Source organism: Callorhinchus milii, unplaced genomic scaffold, assembly GCF_018977255.1.
Source record: "Callorhinchus milii isolate IMCB2004 unplaced genomic scaffold, IMCB_Cmil_1.0 Scaffold2, whole genome shotgun sequence".
In the NCBI taxonomy this organism is placed as follows: domain Eukaryota; kingdom Metazoa; phylum Chordata; class Chondrichthyes; order Chimaeriformes; family Callorhinchidae; genus Callorhinchus; species Callorhinchus milii.
Window position 1 is genome coordinate 122,469,398 of NW_024704743.1, and position 15,755 is coordinate 122,485,152.

The window sequence follows — 15,755 nt, forward strand, 5'->3', positions numbered from 1 at the left end:
TTGGGGGGACCCCAGAGTGTGCGTTGGGGTAACCAGCTAAAACCACATAACTTGCTTATTATATCTATAGCCCTTTTAAACACTAAAATTGATTTTATCTCTACAGCTCTCCAGGAGAGCTCCCTCTCCACATTGAATGAGGTGGTACACCCGCCATTGGAATGGAGTATCAGCCTAGTTTGGGTGAGTTCAAAGTCCCGACATGTTGTTTCAACCTCTTACCTTCTCGCTCAGAGGCAAGAGCGCTACCAACTGAGCCAGGCTGGATCCTGATTGACATGTTTCAGCACGGGATGCACATTGTACACAAGAGACATGTTACACAGAGTCCGTATCTACTTTATTACAGTGTGGTGCACTCTATCACTTTGTTCCTTGCGGAACAAGTTTACATCACCTAATAATCTTTGCATTTGACATAGCGCCTTTTCACATCTCAAAGCACTTCACAGAGTAGACTGTATAAAATTGACTGTATATTTTGTGGGCGAAACGCGGCAGCCAATTGCGCACAACAGTGTCCCACAAACAGCCGTAGAGTGAGTGACCAAATTATTCTTTTTTTTTCTCGAGGGATTATTATCAGGCGTGTGGAACAAGGAAACCTGGCTAAGGTTTTGAGCCTGTCCGGGAATTGAACCTTGCTTGCGAGGTGAGCGTTCTAACCACTACGCTACACAGCGCAGAAGTCTCATTCGGAGATGCCAGACAGTTATCGCTTGTTAAAAGTGGAACCGTTTACATGAGATGAGATGAGGTCAGAAGAGGGCAACTATCTCCACACGTATCAAGGGAATATCTACCTGGGAGTGCTCGAAGCTGACACTAACAAGTTTCCAGTGGGAGATTGCCTCACTCCTCAACACTGACAGTCTTCGCTTTGAAGGCTACAAACCTTCGTCGAGAAATTAAAAAAGGAAAAGTACGAGGAATTGCAATGCTTTCGAAGCCAGGACGCTCCTATTCCCCAAGCAACAGAGCAATAGAATGCACATTTTCTAAATGAGGTGGGAACACATATGGTGCACCCCATTCTCATCTTCAAACGCCTCTTAGTAATCTAACAACTGTAGATATAAGCCATGAAAGCGAGAGTCTGGAAAATCCAGTGCAACGCAAGCTGTTATTGGATTTTTGTAATCCAAAGTGCTGGTTATTTCAAAAGCAGCGACCTCATATTAAATGCTCGATATCATACCCTTTTGCTTTTGTCCTGCCAGAAATGACAGGGCCTCCGTGACCCATTGTGACACTCGGTAATTCTCAAAGCAACCCAGCACCCACAGGGATATGTGCAGCTAAATCACTGATGCTGCAAGGTTGTTAAGAGGGGTTTGAAGATGAGAATGGGGTGCACCATATGTGTTCCCACTTCATTTAGAAAATGTGTGGTCTATTGCTCTGTTGCTTGGGGAATAGGAGCTCCCTGGCTTCGAAAGCATTGCAATTCCTCATATTTTTCCCTTTTTAATTTCTCAACGAAGGTTTGTAGCCTTCATCAGTGCCTGATGCTCAGGTCTGGTGCTCAGGCATTGGGAGCAAGAGACACAAACTGCTTTGCTCATTTCTTACATTTCCTTTCCCTCACACGCACAGAGACTTCTGTATGGACCCCAGAGCACCAAATAATAATAACCCTTGCATTTGACGTCGTTGAGATGTCTCAAACTACTTCACAGAATATACTGTAAAGACAATCGACTGTATTTTGTGGGCGAAACGCGACAGCCATTTGCGCACAGGAGCATCCCACAAACAGTCGCCTAACTAACAACCGGGTTCCTACTTACTTCCAGGTAAACAGAGGCATGTGGAGTAAGGAAACTTGCCCAAGGTTTCACCCAGCCGGGAATCGAACCCAGATCTCTCTCTCTCTCTTGCAAGCCGAGCGCTCTAACCAATACGCTACATAATTCCATCTGTAGAAACCAGGCTCAAGATTATCACCAGTCCCGGGTGATGAATTCCCCAGTGGTCTCCCTGTGAATTTATGAATCAGTAAAATGCTTCCCCTCATTAATAGCAGCACAGTGCGATTGTTGAAGAGGAGTCTGTGAATGGGTAGAGTTGACGTGTGGGAGATGAATGAACACCGAGCATGTTCTGCGGAGCGGTAGTCTCCGAAGGGAGATTTCAGGAGATGTCAAAGTGAAGCAGAGTAAAATGCAAGAGAAATGTACAGGAGAGATCAGGGGTCAAGCCCAGAGTAGAACCAGTTAAACACCTTATTACCTGAAACAAGTTTGTGAAGACTTGTGGAGCCCTTTAGCTCAATGGTCAGACCACTCGCCTCGCAAGCGAGAGAGACCTGGGTTTAATTCCCGGCAGGGCGACACGTTGTGCAAGTTTCCTTACTCCACATGCCTCTGCTTACCTAGAAATAGGTAGGAACCCGGTTGTTAGTCGATTGGCAGATCGCTTTTCCGGAGATGATAATTCGTTCAAAAAAAATAATAAATTGGTCACTTCAATCCACGATTGTTTGTGGGGACGCTGCTGTGTGCAATTGGCTGCCGTGTTTCGCCCACAAAAATACACAGTCAATTCACTTTACAGTATATCCTGTGAAGCGCTTTGAGACATCTCGAAGACGTGATAAGGCTCTATATCAAGTGCAAGGATTATTATTATTATTATTATATTGTATACATTAGACTGTTATGCTCTCTCCCACCCTGGCTTGGTTGCGTGCTGTGTAAAGCACTTTGAGACATTCTCCCGATGAGAAAGGTGCTGAATGAATGTTACATGAATATTATATTGTAATTGTATTGTGACATAATAATAACAATAATAATAATAATAATAATAATCCTTGCATTTGATACAGTGACTTATCCCGCCATCGAGATGTCTCACAGTCAGGGATTTGGACCCAAGTTGGGGGGTGGAGGTGTAGGGAGTGGGAGGTGAGGGGGAGCGGAAGGGATTGGGAACAGGGAGGGTGGAGGGCATGGAAGGTAGGAGAGTGGCCGAAGGTACGGTCGAAGAGGAGGGTCTTGAGAAGGGCTTCCCCCAGCACCGCACCTCAGGGGCGGTCAGGACGACATGCTCAGGGATCCCGATGCGGGAACTTCAGACGGCAACCTTCCTTTAGTGAGCAGAGACACTGGATGAGCATCTGCAAGCTCGGAAGATTGTTACTTATACCAGTGTGAATTAATGATACATCTAATGATATATAATGCAGCGACAAGCTAGGGGCTCTCTCTCTGCAGCGACAAACAGATGGGCTGATGGGCTCCTGAGGGGAATCAGTGTTCTTCACAAATAAACATCTCCAACATGAGCTGGAGTTCTGAAGAGTCCCTAATGAGTTAAGACTAGCGGAAGACAGTATTCGATCCTTCAAAAAAAGGAGATCGCACTGTGTAGACCTTGTGCTTTGACCTTGTGCTTCCTGATACTTCCAGGCCCCCAAAAATCAGCAGGAAAGGCAGATCCTCCACTTTTATACGTCCTTCAGGCACTTCACGTCTTGATCTCACGAAGTAAGTAATAATAATAATAATAATAATCCTCGCATTTGATACAGCGCCTGATCACGTCTTCGAGACGTCTCAAAGCGCTTCACAGAATATACGGTAAAGTGAATTGACTGTATATTTTGTGGGCGAAACGCGGCAGCCAATTGCGCACAGCGGCGTCCCACAAACAGTCGTGGATTGAGTGACCAAATTATTTATTTATTTACTTGTTTATTTTTTGAAGGGATTATTACCCCCGGAAAACGATCCAACAATCGACGAGCAACCAGGTTCCTATTGACTGCCAGGTAAACTGAGGCGTGAAGAGTAAAGAAAATTTGCCTAAGGTTTTGCCCTTCGTTCTTCGAATAGTGCCATGGGATGTTTAACACCCACCAAAAAAGCCAAACGGGTCCTCAGTTTAAAATCTCATCGAAGGATGGCATCTCCGACAATGCAGCACACCCCTAGCACTGCAATGGAGTGTCCACCTAGGCCGTGTGAGTTCAAAATCCCAACGTGGGGTACGAACCAACAATTTTCTGACTCCGAGACTACCAATTGGGCAAGGCTGACCCCTAAATATAGAAGCTTTCAAATAGGAAAACATCTCAAAGAACTTTATAGAGATGGAGTGGGAGTCTGAGGCAGGTGAGAGACGGAGAGCGGGGATAAGTAACTGGAATCCCGTAGCATAGTGATTAGAGTGCTCGCCTTTCAAGCGAGAGGACAAGGTTTGGTTCCCAGACTGGGCAAAATGTTGGGCAAGTTTCCTTACTCCACACGCCTCTGTCTACCTAACAGTAAATAGGAAGCTGGTTGTTAGTCAATTGGCGGATTGCTTTTTTTGGGGGAAATAACTTCTTCAAAAAACATAATAATAATAATAAATTGGTCACTTCAATCCACGATTGTTTGTGGGGACGTTGTTGTGCGAGATTGGCTGCCGTGCTTCGCCCGCAGAACATAGTCAATTGACTTTACAGTATATTCTGTGAAGCGCTTTGAGACGTCTCGAAGACGTGATAAGGTGGTGTATCAAATGCAAGGATTATTTATATCAAATGCAAGGATATCATTACGAAACGGCGTCTGAAAGCTCGCTCACTGATGTTTGTGGGATGTTGCTGTACGCAAAATTGCAAAATCCGTTCAACTCTATTATGAAGCTTTCGGAGACAATCTGACATAATTAGGTGTTGAAAAACGCAAGCGCTTGCTTTCTTTCTGCTTTCACTTTTGTGCTATTTCTGGCAAAGCTATTGAACTGCTCGCTGGTGAAACTCCACGTTATCCAGATCTGTAGGAGAATCCAAGAGCACCACATTAACATATCAATGGGAACCTTATCGTGCTGATTAGCAGGGTCTCTCATCCCAGTGGTATTGAGTTGGTGCTGTCTTCATCAACTTGGTGCTTTTAAGTCGCGCTCCAGTGTGGATGAATGGAAGAGCACGACATGCACATTAATTATGCCGTGTGTCTCCTGTAAGGCAACAGATGGAGAAATGGCAGAGAGTGCGACGTGTTTGTTTTTCTGTTACCAAATATGCCACTGGAGAAACTTAATAGAATTAATAATAACCTTTGCATTTTATACGGCGCCTTATCACGTCGTCGAGACGTCTCAAAGGACTTCACAAAACATACTGTACAGCATATTTTGTGAGCCAAACACGGCAGCCAATTGCTCACAGCAGTGCTCCACAAACAGTCGTGGATTTATGACCCCAAATTTTTGCGGGGAGGGTTTATTACTCTCGAAAGTGAACCACCAACTGACTAACATCCAGGTTCCTACTTGCTGCTCGGTACACAGAGGCGTGTGGCGTAAGGAAACTTGTCGAAGGTTTCGCCCTGCCCGGGACTCGAACCCTGGTCCTCTCGTTTGCGAGGCGGGTGCTCTAAACACTGAGCTACAGGTCTCCACTCTTTCCTTTGAGTGATGATCATTGCTGAATCTACAGCCGGCTTGAACCAGTAACACCTGATTCACTGCACACGGCATAGCAAGAAGATTGCTCTCCTGCAGTCGAGACAGTAAACTTGGGCACGTGCTATTAATAGTAACCATTACCACCAGCAAATACCCGGGGGAAATTTTAAGGAGTCTTTCCACACTCAGGCAGTTAGCGGATCAATTGCGCTGACACACCAGTGATCATAAATGAATTAATGAACAAGCTACGAGACAAACCTTTGGTGTTCCTCAGTCCCTACGGAACACTTGCTCCGATCATTGCTAAACAAACTAAAAAGTCAAGAGCTTCGCAAATAAAACTGTTAGGGAGTTGTTAGGATCTGGAATGCACTGCCTGAGAGGGTGGAGGAAGCAGTTTTGATTAAAACTTTCAAAAAGGAATTGGACATTTACTTGAAAAGGAAACATTTGCAGGGCTATTGGGGTAAGAGCGGGCGGGGGGTGGGACGAGTTGGGCAGCTCTTTCAAAGAACCGGCACATGCACAATAGGCCGAATGGCCTCCTTCTGTGCTGTAGGATTCTATGATTCTATAATTCAACTGAACTGTAAACTCGCTGTTGTAGAGACGGACAGATTTTCATATCGAAGACAGCTTGAATTTGGAGCCGGGCATCTCTGTGTTATCAGGTAAGCATTGCTGGTGATCTCATCACCCAGGACTTAGGTACAAGTAGATTGGGCCTGTGTGTCAGTCTGGCTCAGTCGGGAGCACTCTCTCGCATCTGAGTCAGAAGGTTGTGGGATCAAATCCCATGTTGGGACTTGGAATCACACAATCTAAGCTGACACTCCCCGTGCAGTGCTGGGGGATGTGATGCATCGTCGGAGGTGCTGTCCTCTGGATCAGGCGTCGAACCCAGTTCCCGTCTGTGCCTGTTCAGGTGGATGTTAAAGATCCCACGGCGCTATTCAAAAAGAGAAGGGAGTTTCTCTCTCTCGGTGTCCTGGCCAACAATGCACCTGGTCACCCGTTTCATGGCTGTGTGTGGGACATTGCTGTGTGCAATTCTGACTACAAATACACAGTCACTCCAGCTCACAGTAATTCCTGTGAAGCACTTTGAGACGTCCTTCCGACGTGATAAGGCTCCAGATCAGATGCAACGATTATTATTTATTATTAGCAAATGTTTAGTCACCAGCCCAGAATATCTAGCTTCCTCTTAAGCACATCGATACTATTACCCTCATTCTTGAGCAATTCCCTCGTCTCCCCATCCCCTTAGCGCACAGAGTTCAAGATCCTCGTCCACGTCATCGCTTTCATTCTAACCGCTACTATGCTTCAGGACTCCACATGTTAATCGGCTGCTAAAATATCCCTGTAGTAAAGGCCACAAATTAACCCTGTTTTACTTGCTTCATTGCAATTAATGCCACATGGTAACTTTCGGTATGATGTGTCAGTGCTGATAAAGAGTGATGGATGTGACGTTACTGCGGCTAAAGATTATTAAATGTCAGCTCCTGCGCTGTTAGCAAGGCTGCTGGTGGAGCCATTCGATGAGTCAATGAGGCGACAACAGTATTTTCTATGAGGAATGAAGATGAATCCAGGGCAGCAGTAACTGAGTTCATGCTGCGAAAGACAAATCAATCATTGGTCCTACGGTGGAGTCCTGTAGGGTAGTGGTTAGAGCCCTCGCCTCGCAAACGAGAGGACCCGGGTTTGAGTCCCGGCCGGGATAAAACTTTAGGCAAGTTTCCTTACTCCACAGTAAGTACGAACCCGGTTTACCCAGCAATAAGTAGGAACCCGGTTGTCAGTCGATTGGCAGATCGCTTTCCGGGGATAATAATCCCTTCAAAAAATAATAATAATTTGGTCACTCACTCCACGACTTTTTGTGGAGCACTGCTGTGCGCGATTGGCTGCTGCGATTCACCCATAACATATCAGTAAATTCACTATACATGGAGTCCTGTAGCTCAGTGGTTAGAGCACTTGCCTCGCAAGCGAGAAACCTGGGTTCGATTCCCGTCAGGGCAAAAACCTTGGGCAAGTTTCCTTACTCCTCACGCCTGATAAGAATCCCTCAAGAAAAAAAAACAATAATAAATTGGTCACTTCAAAGCGCTTCGCAGAATATACTGTAAACTGGATTTTGTGGGCGAAGTATCTGCAATTAAACATCTACTTGTGCAATCCTCGAACAAGCATTGAATAGCGGCTTACAGGATTCCATCAAGATTCTGTCCCGTTGAAGTTGTGAACAAAACGGAGACGGAATTTTTGTGAATGATGGCCTCAGTAGTAATTGATTGGGCCTGGATGCAATAGAATGGATTGACTAGTAATGGAATGGATTGTGTAGTAATGGATTGAGTAGTAATGGAATGGATTGCATAGTAATTGAGTGGATTGAGTAGTAATGGAATTTCAAGTCAGGCACCAGGAAATGATTCCTGACCCAGAGGGTAAATAACGACTGGAACAGTGTTGCCAGGAAGAGTGGTTGAGACCAGGACACTGGACCCATTTGAAAATAACGACCCGATGCTGCGATGGGAGGGTGTTAGGGTGGATGTTCTGGAGGCACAATGGGCTGAAGGGGATTCTTCATTTGATTGAATATGTTTATATAATGACATGACGTGACGTGCTTTATAATAATGATCACAATCCTTGCATTTGGTACAGCGCCTTTCAGGGCAAGAGGACATGTCAAAACACTTCACAGGGGTTCACTGTGAAGCGCAGTGACTGTGTGTTTTGTGGGTGGGCACACCAGCCAATTTGCACACAGCAATTTCCCACAAACACCCATGAAGGGAGTGACCAATATTATTTTGGGGGATTGTTGACCATGAAACTGGGGACCCGTTGTCAGCTCAGGGTATCAAGGGATAGGGGGCAAAGCCGGGTAAATGGAGTTGAGGTACGGATCAACCATGACCTAATAGAATGGTGGAACAAGCTTGAGGGGCTGAATGGCCTCCTTCTGTTCCAATGTTCCATTGTTCCTATGTAACTCCCTTCTTTTTTCCAATAGGGCCATGGGACCATTAACGAACACTTGAAGAGACAGGCGGCACCTCAGTTTAACATCTCTTCTGAAGGGAGACTTCTCCGACAATGCAACAACAACAACAAATTACACTTGTACAGGGCCCTTCACGTCGGAAAGACATCCCAGGGAGCTGGACAGGCATGGGGTTTTGGACCTGAGCTGGGAGTTGGGGTCAGGAGGGTTGTTTGGTAGGGGGAGTGGAGGTGGGAGTGTGGCCGAAGGCACAGTCAAAGAGGAAGGTCATTAGACGGGACTTGAAGGAGGCAAGAGAGGGATGAGGCGGAGGGATTGCAAGATGGAGTTTCAGAGTGTGGAGGCAGAGATGCTGAATGCCCGACCACTAATGGCGGGGCGGGAAGTGCGGGGGACCTGAAGCAGGCTGGTGCCCGCCAAGCCGAGGGAGCGGACAGGCTGATATGGGATTAGGAGAACGGAGAGGTGGGGGGGAGCAAGACCTTGGATGGCTTTGAAGGTGAGAATGAAGCTTTTGTACTCGATTCTCTGAGGGATAGGGAGCCGGTGAGGCCAGGCAAGAATGTGGGTGATAGGTTCCCGGAGCCTGGTGCGGGAGAGGACACGAGCTGCAGAATTCTGAATAACTATAATAGCACTCCCGGAACTGCGTAGACTCCAAGTTCCCAATATGGGGCCTCGAATCCACAGTATTGTGACTCAGAGGTGCTACCAACTGAGCCAACTGAGCCAGGCTGACTCGTTGCTGTGGGGAAGTGAGGCTGTCATATCATGAGGAGATTTATATTAGAGCAGGAAACGTGTGTAAATTGAAAAGGTGTTGATTAGCAGAAGTGGAAGATGAAAAGATGTAATTAACAATCTATCACTGAATCTATCTGATCAACAAAAAGCTCATTAGATATTCACTTTGCCTCGAACGCATTTGAATTGCGGATAGATATTAATGATTATTATATTATTATGGAGTCCTGTAGCGTATTGGTTAGAGTGCTCGCGACCGAGAGGACCTGGGTTGGATTCCCGGGCAGGGCAAAACCTTGGACAAGTTCCTTACTCCACACGCCTCTGTTTACCCAGCAGTAAGTATGAACCCGGTTGTTAGTCGATTGGCGGATCGCTTTTCCGGAGGAAATAATCCCTTACAAAATATATTAATTTAGTCACTCAATCCACGGCTGTTTGTGGGACGCTGCTGTAGGCAATTGGCTGCAGTGTTTCGCCCACAAAATATACAGTCAATTCACTTCACAGTATATCCTGTGAAGCGCTTTGAGACGTCTCGATGATGTGATAAGACGCTTTATCAAGTGCATGGATTATTAATAATAAGAATAATAAGTCTTATATTTGATATAGTGTCTTATACATAGGGCAAAAAAAATTGTCCAGCTCGTCTCTCTGACTCTCTCTCTCTCTCTCTCGTTCTCCTCTGCCTCCAATGAAAATCTGCACAGCTCTAAGAAATGACACACACAATGAAAGAATTATTGCATTTAATTGGAAAGCAATCTGATCAGCGAATGGAAAGTACTTTGCGCAGTTTTTTATTGCACAATTAATCTCCGAGCAGTCGGATTGAAAGTTGCGGTGTGTTTTGTACTAACCTTGGAGAATCTACTGCTAGGGTTAACAGGAACCGAGAGGGAGCAATCCTGGCCAACAATCCCCCAAATAAAATTGCTCACTCATTTCATGACTTGCGGGACATTGCTGTGTGCAATTGAGCTGCAATTCACCCGCAAAATACAGTCAAACCATTTTACAGCATATTCTGTGAGGTGCTTTAAGACGTCTCAACGACATGTTAAGGCACTATATCAAATGTAAGGATTATTATTATTATCTTTCTAGAGGGGGGGAGTAAGCAAGGTGTTTGTGGAACTGAGCTGGATGTAAGGTGACAGGTTTGCCAACAGAATGGTGGGCTCAGTCTCAGTCCCCAAGCCTTGGCTCTTGCCAACCTGCACCTAATACTTTCCAGAATTAGGTGGGCAGGATAAGAGTACGCATCCTAATCCAACAACCTATGCGGATTCCTGTAGCTCAGGGGTTAAAGCACTCGCCTCGTAAGTGAGAGACCTGGGTTTGATTCCCTGCAGGGCAAAATGTTGGGGAAGTTTCCTTACTCCACACGCCTCTGATTATCCAGCAGTAAATAGGAACCCGGTGGTTAGCCGATTGGTGGATTGTTTTTCTGGGGGTAAAAGCGGGGCCTCCTGGGGCCTCCACTTCGTCTCTGTAAACGGCTTCTCCTCCAGCCTCCGCACCGTCTTGTGCGGTGTTCCTCAGGGCTGTCCTCAGTCCCCTCCTCTTCAACCTCTACATGCTTTCCCTTTGGTGACATCATCCGCAGATATGGGGTCAATTTCCACATGTATGTGGATGACACTAAAATCTACCTCTCTGCCTCCACCCTCAACTGCAGGAGCACTGCTGTCTTGACGGACTGCCTGTCCGATATCAAGTCCTGGACGAGCGACAACTTTCTCCAACTCAATGTCAACAAGACCAAGCCCCGCCTGATTGGCTCACACCAGCGCCTCCGCACCTCAGGCGCTGACAGCATCAGCCTCCACGGTTGCACACTCAACCCCACTAAGCCACTCAGGAACCTGGGGGTCTTGTTTGATGCTGACTGTCCTTTCTCCCCCACGTCCACACCATGACCGGCACTGCCTACCACCACCTCCGCAACATGGCTAGACTCTGCCACTGCCTCACCCCTCAGGCTGCCGAACCCTCACCCACGCATTCATCACATCAAGGCTCGATTACGGGAACTCCTTCCTTATCGGCCTTCCCAACTCTTCCCTTCACGAGCTGCAGATCATCCAAAACTCTGCAGCTCGTGTCCTCTCACGCACCAGGCTCCGTAACCCCATCACTCCCACCCTCGCCCGACTCCACTGGCTCCCCATCCCCCAGAGGATCGAGTTCAAGATCCTCGTCCTCACTTACAAGGTCATCCATGTCGACCCGCCTTACCATCGGTGGCCGGGCTTTCATCCTCTCTGTCCCCACAATCTGGAACTCCATTCCACAGTGCCTTTGCCTCGCTTCCTCCATGCCTCCTTCAAGGCCGGTCTCAAGACCCTCCTCTTCAATCATGCCTTCCCTACACCTACCCCACCCCTCCCCTCCCCCACGCTCGGGTCCTGACCCCTGACTGTCCAGCGCCTTGGGACGTCCTCCTGACATGAAAAGCGCTCTATAAATGCAATTTTGTTGTTGTTGTAATAATTCCATGAAAAAAATAATAATAATTTGGTCACTCAATCCCTGCCTGTTTGTGGGACGCTGCTGTGTGCAATTGGCTGCCGCGTTTCACCCACAAAATATACAATCAATTCACTTTACAGTATATTCTGTGAAGCGCTTTGAGACGTCTCAAAGTTGTGATAAGCCGCTATATCAAACACAAGGATTTTTCTCACTGGAATTTTCCTGTGTAGGTGGGATGCATGGAATTCTCAGTTTGGAGGCTCTTAAGCACGGTGATGGGTTTCCGCGTGTGTCAGACACCCGGCTGACCCCCCCACGAAAAAATCCTAATGCTCAAGTCTTCTCCTGTTGCCTTTCTACCTTCAGGCCTTTTGTACACCTCCTGCTCTGACAGATGGGATGAAGATCTTTGCTTCTTTGGCGACCGTTAAGAGTTAAAGGGCAAATCAATTTGGCCACGTTCTCCATGGACTCTGTGTCCAGAGGGTAAGACTCGATCCACAACTGGTGCTAAAATAAAACTCATTTGATAGCAGTCCCCAGAAAGCTCTATCATTGCACATAGGAACATAGGAACAGGAGTAGACCATTCAGCCCCTCGAGCCTGTTCCTCCATTCTATTGGATCATGGCTGATCTCTACCTCAACTCCATTTACCCGCCTTTGCCCAAAATAATAATAATAATTCTTGCATTTGATACAACGCCTTATCACACCTCCTAGACGTCTCAATGCGCTTCACAGAATATACTGTAAATTGAACTGACTGTAAGTTTTGTGGGCGAAAACATATCCCTTGATAGCCTGACACAACAAAAATTAATCCACCTCAGTCTTGAAAATTTGTGGTTCCTCCCTCTTCTCTGAAGAAAATCTTTATTTGGTTCTTTAAGTGGCTTTTCCTTCCTTCTGTCTCTTTGTTTGCTTCTTTCCCACTGATTTAGCAATGTACCCCCAGCAACCTATTTGCCTTGTATAATAATATAATAACATTATTAATAATAAGTGAGCGATGAGTCAACTAAAATCCCTTACAGTCACTCGAATCATAATAATAATAATCCTTGCATTCGAGACAGCACCTTATGACGTCGTTGAGACGTCTCAAAGCGCTTCACAGAATATACTGTGAAGTGAATTGACTGTATATTTTGCGGGCGAAACGTGGCAGCCAATTGCGCACAGCAGTGTCCCACAAAGAGTCATGGATTGAGCGACCAACTTATAGTATTATTATTTGATTATTATTTTTTTTTGGAGGGATTATTACCCCCGAAAAAGTAATCCGCCAATCGGATAACAACCGCGTTCTTACTGCTCGGTAAACAGAGTTATGTGGAGTAAGGAACAACAACAACAACAACAATAACTTGCATTTAAACAGTGTCCTTCATGTGAGGTAATGTCCTGGGGAGCTTCACGTTGCCAGAGTCTGACAACGAGCCGGGGGAGAAGAGGGGGGAGGTGACTCGAAGCATGATCAAAAAGGAAGGTCTTTAGGCGGGATTTGAAGGTGGAGAGGGAGGGGGGAAAAGGCCGAGGGATGGTGGGAGAGAATTCCAGAGTTTTGGGGTGTGGTGATTGAAGGCCATCGATGGTAGAGCAGAGGGGACAAGGCACAAACAGGAGGCCGGAGCTGGCCGAGAGGAGGCAGCGGGTGGTCGAGTGGAGGGTAAACAGTTGCGAGGAGATAAAAGTGATTTGAAGACGAATGTGAGGATCTTGAAATCGATCCAGTCAGCGGTTGGGAGCCAGTGGAGCCGTGCAAAGACCGGTGTGATGGGGGTACGGAGTTTCGTGCACGCGAGTATCCGGGAGGTAGAGCTTTGAATTAATTGGATTTTGTGTACGATGGAGCTGGGGAGACCAGTGAGGAAGGATAGTGAGCCAGGAAGTGATGGAGGCACGGACGAGGGTTTCACGTTGCCCAGGAATCAAACCCGTGTTTTCTCGCTTGTGAGGCGAGTGCTCTAACCACTACGCTACAGGACTCCACAACTGTACACAAATAATAATAATCCTTGCAATTCGTACAGCGGCTTCTCATGACTTCAAGACATCTCAAAATGCTTCACGGGATTCTACTGTGAAGTGTAGTATCTGTGTATTTGTAGGCAAAATTTGCACAGTCAGGTCCCATCAACAGCCATGAGGTAAATGACCAATTTTATTTGGGGGATTGTTGGCCAGGACACCAGGAGAGAGAGAGAGAAACTCCCTTCACTATTCGAATAGCGCCACAGGATCTTTGATGTCCACCTGAACAGGCAGATGGGACCTCGGTTTAACATCTCCTCCAAAGGACGGCACTTCCAACAATGCGACACCCCACCCCTTGCGATGCATCGGAGTGTCAGCTTAGACTACGTGATTCCAAGTCCCAACATGGGGCTTGAAATCTCAACTTTCTGACTTGGAGGCGAGACTGAGCCAGGCTGACACACTTCAAGAAAGTCAAAGGTCACTCTCTTCAGCGGATAGGATCCACTCTTTGGTGCTGCACCAAGGAAAATTGCTGCATCGAGCCTTTTGGTGAGGGAAGTAATTACTGAGATAGGAGAGGAGCCTGACTTGGACAAGGCTTTTGCTGAAGCTGTTCATTAATCTCTTTCCTACATCCCCACATCAATTACTTCCCATTTATCATCTTCCAGACGGCAGACTGGACCTCGGTTTAACGTTTCATCCGGAGGACGGCATCTCCGACAATGCAGCCCCCCCTCCCAGCGCTGCATTGGAGTGTCAGCGTAGACAATGTGAGGCTTGAACCCACAACCCTCTGACTCAGAGGTGAGAGCGTTACCCACTGAGCCAGGCATCACAAGACATGAAGCAATCGTTTAGGTGTGATCTCAGTTAGCGAAATCTGAGCTGGGAATAAACTCACCCATATGGTCAGGACAACAGGAAAGGTAAACAGGGAAGCGTTTGCCAACTCCAACATGTTTGTGTGTTCAATCTTCATCCACGAGTAATTGGTATTTTTCATTCGTAATATTTAGAAATTCTTGAAGCTCTCGAATGCTGAACGGTATCAGAGGCAGAACTGACCGATTAGTTCCGATAGAGACCTCACACATAATATATAGTAGTAATAATAATAATAATAATAATAATCCTTGCATTTGATTATAGCGCCTCATCACGTCTTTGAGATGTCTCAAAGTGCTTCACAGGATACACTGTAAAGTGAATTGACTGTATATTTTGTAGACGAATCCACAGTCATTGATTGAAGTGGTTAATTAATTATTTTTTGAAGGGATTATTACCCCTGGAAAGCGATCTGCCAATCGACTAACAACCATGCTCCTACTTACTGCGAGGTAAACAGAGGCGTGCGGAGTAAGGAAACTTGCCTAAGGTTTCATCCCACCTGGGAATCGAACCCGGGTCCTCTCGCTTACGAGGCGAGCGCTCTAACCACTGAGCTACAGGACTCCAGGCAACGGTAAAGGTCACATCAGGTCGGTCGTCAACTCTGAGCTTTCAGGATTTCTTCGCTAAGTGGTGCAATGAAGCCACCCAGGATGAACATGATCAGGGAATAAGGGATAACAGAAGGAAGAGTGACTGTCTCGAATGATCCAAATTTCTAGATTCAATGATTTTGAGGATGAAATGCTCTTTTGTAGGGGAAGTGGGGACCGGAATAGCATCGACTATCAGGATTTACCCTTCCATTCTTAATTGAGTCTCGTTTGGAATGCTTGTGCGTATTGGGTGTAGGGTGCGCGTGTGTTTGTATGCACATAATAATAATAATAATAATAATAATAATAATAATAATCCTCTCATTTGATATAGCGCTCTTCGCGTCGGGAGGACGTCCCAAAGCGCTTCACAGAACACACTGTAAAGTGAATTGACTGTATATTTGTGGGCGAACGCGGCAGCCAATTGCGCACAGCAATGTCCCACAAACAGTCGTAGATTGAAAATGACCAATTTATTATTGTTTTTGGTTTTGGAGGGATTATTATTAGGCTCTGTGTGGAGTAAGGAAACTTGCCCAAGGTTTCGCCCTCTGCCTGGAATTGAACTCAGGTCTCTCGCTTGCAAAGCGAGTGCTCTAACCACTGAGCTACAGGACTCC

The 15,755-nt window shown here is 46.4% G+C and overlaps 1 non-coding gene across 1 annotated transcript; it reads right to left on the reverse strand.

Moving 5' to 3' along the window:
• Positions 1 to 15,026: 15,026 nt before the first annotated feature.
• Positions 15,027 to 15,100, reverse strand: trnat-cgu. The gene has a single exon. It is a non-coding gene; the product is annotated as a tRNA-Thr (tRNA).
• Between the last annotated feature and the right edge of the window lie 655 nt (positions 15,101 to 15,755).